Below are 4,015 nucleotides of genomic sequence, written 5' to 3'. Positions count from 1 at the left end.
CCTGACACATAGCCTTTAACTCATTCAATTATGGGAGGATATAATCTGTAGATATAATGTCTTCTTTGTAAAGCAAATAGCATGTAAATCTTCAATGCATTTCATGTGTTCCCCACATGTGGATTACTTTTATGAGTAATCCCTTAAGATTTCTCTCTGTAGTTGTGTTGTCAATTAATATTTCTGATTTGTGTTTTTAACATTTTTCCTCTTTCTCTTCACTTTCCATTTCCTTATTGGCCTCCTCCTCTTCCTCCTTCTTTTTCATCCTGCTTTATGCCATTTTGAGACAGTAGCCTAGGATGAAATCAGACTCCTGATATTCTTATTCCATCATCGAAAATGTTAAGACTATAGTTTCAGGTCACCACATCTGACTTCTGCCTTTTCTCTAGTCACAATTCTTGAACAAGGCAGAGGTTATATAGTGCCTTCTTTTCTTGTATAATGACTATCACTTTTTATTCCAAATTTGGGTTCTAAAGGTTCCTAAGCATAGTTTGGTTTAATCCTGTTATTTTCCATCTCTACAATTCCATCTTCCTGCTCTTTCACCTCTTCACCTTCCTCTTCTTCTTTTTTTTTTTACTACTTCATGTTCAGTTTGTTCAGTTTCTTCTTCTTTGACAGGATCTCACTATGTACTTCCCCCACAGGCTGATCTCAAGCTAATGACCTTTCTGTCACAATCTGCAGAATGTTGGGAGATATTAGCATGGGCCACTATACCTGCCTTTCTTTCTTCATTTCCCCCTGTATTACCATTGCTCTAGCTCAGACTATACAATTGCTGTGTGACTTTTCCTGAGGAGATGTGAACAAACATCTATTCATTCCAGGAAAGACATTGATAATGGGCCAAGGAAACAGTCACACCTGTGTCTACCTTAGGGAATCAGTGAGTTTATTGGGGCTGCTTATTGGAGAATGGTTTGGGGTTGTTATAGGAGTATGGATTATTAAGGTCAGCTGCTCACTCCAACATAGGTGACAACAACTTATGAAAGCAACATCTGTGGAACTCTATGCATGTCCACTTGGCAGCTTGGCTGGTCAGAGAGTCTCCACAGCCCAGCAATTGATACAGGCTGTATGAACTGGAGGTGGGTCTTTGTAAGGTTGTTGTTTCATTTAGTTTTGTGTAGACTTAAGAGCTTCCCTCCCCAGTCTCCATAAGGAGGCAATGGGAGGTAATTTCAATCGGAGGCAATCACTGCAAGACAAAGACCTGAACCTATCATTTAAAGTGATCTGAAAACACAAACATAAATTCTAAAATTGTTCTATCCTTTCTTTAGTTTTGTGTAAATCTTAGTATGCATGAGATAATATTCCCAATGCACACCTATTTCAGAATTTTCTTATTTCCTTTTTACATAACTATAGAATAATTTCATTGTACTACTGTAGTAGATTAAATGAGAAATGTCTACCACAGGCTCATGTATTTGAGTGTTTGGTCCTCTTCAATTGGTGATACTGTTTGTAGGGTTTTGGAACTTTTTGAATGTGGAGGCTTATTGTGTAGATCATTTGGTCTGAGTTTGAGAGTTTATAACATTGCTCTACCTCTAGCTTGCTCTTATGGCTTCCTGTGTGATGAGATGTGATCAACAAAGTTTGTAATTGGCAACCTGAGTCCATGCCTTTCTTGCCTTTATGGATTCTGCCTATGGAATTGTAAGACAAAATAAACCCTACTTCCTGTAAACTGCTTTTGCTCGTGGTATTTTACCACAGTAACAAAAAGCAACTGATAAATATACAGTCTATGAGGAATCTACATTGCAAACATAGCTAAATGTAGTATCCTTCTCTGTATTTTACTTTCCCTTAGGTGGAACTCACCATTTCCTAATTAGTTGAATCTACAGTCAAGATCATCAAACTCAACAATTGTAATGGAAGTTTTGCAAGGAACAACCAAAAGTATATGATGCAGGATGGACTTCTAAAGCTCTGAGCATGCCAATGAGTCACTACTGCTTCATTCCTCACTATTCTTTTTCAATCTGTAGTCCAAAATAATAGAAAGCATGGCTCTAAAAGTCACTTAATGCAGTCTTATATGATTAGAACCAAAATTGACAGGAAGATTCATGCCTAATCAATCACTTGTTGATAGCCCATATATATATATATATATATATATATATAATATATATATATATATATGTTTTGTATACATACTATATATTTACTATATATATATATATATACTATTTATATATATAAATATATACTATTTATCTTTTTCTTTCATTTTTCTTATCCTCTTTCCTTATGTTCCACTCTTTTCTCTTGATTTTGTTTTGGTTGAGTTGCAATCAAGAATTGGTGACTTCCTTTCCCCCATTATCTACTACAAATCTATTTTCTACATGCATCAGGGTTTGCTAAGGTAACTGATAATATTTATATGATATATTCCTGCTATAGTCAATTACATGGTCCTGTTAATATTTTTTGCCCTCTTTTTAGTAATATTTCTCCAAGTATGTTTGTTTTCAATGTTATTTAACAGAAGTTCAGTTAATATTCTGAATGGTAAAATGTTTGGAGTTCTGTTACCTAATCCTTTCCCTCCTCATTGATGCTAATACAGAGTGTGTACACAAAAAGAACTGAAAACTAGAAATGAAATATCAGCTTCATATCTAAACAATGCAGTGAATTATAACCACTCAGGATAAAGGAGTCATTGAAAGAAATGTAGTTCACATATACTAATTCCAACAGTGATTTGAAAGCAGCCAGACCTCTAGTAAAATCTTATTTAATACATGACATGTGTTGGCTTGAAGCACTAGGTGTGAGGAAACAAAGACTTACTTGGGCAGGTCTTGCCAACAGAGCTGAACGGTCCTTAAAATCTTTGAAGCAAATAGTTACTGAGTAAATTGATAACTAAGGAACCATTGCCTTTTACTGACCCAATAAATAGTAAGCTTTTTAGTAGAAATAGTAAGCATTATTAGTAGAAAATGGTGAAAAGATGAGATTTTAGAAGCATAGTTGTTCCCTATCTTTGTAGCATATTACAATTCCTTGGAAAGATTTTAAAATATCTTTAAGAATTCTTGTTCTCCTGAAGGCAAGAGACAAGTTTTGGCTGGTTAGCTGCCTTCTCTTCTCTTCTCTTCTCTTCTCTTCTCTTCTCTTCTCTTCTCTTCTCTTCTCTTCTCTCTTCTCTTCTTTCTCTTTCCTTCCCCTTCCTTCTTTCCTTTTTATACAACATAGGTGGTGAAAACATCATTCCAAGTAGATTTTTTTAGTGTTTTTAATGTCAATGTGTTCATCAAATTCTATTCTCTAAAGTAGAATAAGAAACATGAACTTGAAGTTTTAGAAAACAGGACACAGCATCCTTCCTAGAAATTCAAACAGACTGCTCAAATTAACTGATTAATTTCTATTAAATACATTTGGGAACTGCCTTAGAGTTCATTTTAGAGTATGCATGATGTTAGGCCCAAAGGCCTCTTCCATTCTTGTCTGTGGGAGTGCTAACCTTCTCTCCTTCCATACATTCAGCAACAGATGGAAACATGAGTAGGCTTACAACCAAACCTTAGGTGGACCTCAGGCAATCTTGTGGTATAGGGGAGGAATAATTACGAGAGCCAGAGGGGCCAAGGTCATCACAAGAAAAACAGAGGATCAACTAACCTTTGTTTATAGGGGCTCACAGAGACTGAACCACCAACCAGAGAACTTTCGTGGAACTGATCAAAGACTTCGCACATATTATAGTTGTGTAGTTTGGTCTTCTTGTTGGTCTCCTAACAGTGGTAGCAGAGTCTGTCTTTGATTACCTTACCTGCTTTTGGAACCTGTTCCTCCTACTGGGTTGCCTTGTCTAGCCACAATAAGGGAGGAGGTGCCTAATCTTACTGCAACTTAATACACCATGGTTGGACGAAATACATGAGAAGCCTACCCTTTTCTGAAGAGAACGGATAAGGAATGGATGGAGGGCATGGGAAAAGGGGTGGTTGGGGGAAGGGACTGGGAG

The 4,015-nt window shown here is 36.5% G+C and overlaps 1 pseudogene; it reads right to left on the bottom strand.

The window, feature by feature from the left end:
- Positions 1-3,414: 3,414 nt before the first annotated feature.
- LOC113834220 lies at positions 3,415-3,533 on the bottom strand (annotated as a pseudogene).
- Positions 3,534-4,015: the final 482 nt, after the last annotated feature.

The sequence above is a fragment of the Cricetulus griseus genome, chromosome 2, assembly GCF_003668045.3.
Source record: "Cricetulus griseus strain 17A/GY chromosome 2, alternate assembly CriGri-PICRH-1.0, whole genome shotgun sequence".
Lineage (NCBI taxonomy): Eukaryota > Metazoa > Chordata > Mammalia > Rodentia > Cricetidae > Cricetulus > Cricetulus griseus.
Note: the sequence above shows the minus strand (reverse complement) of the source record. Positions and strands in the feature narration are given on the sequence as shown.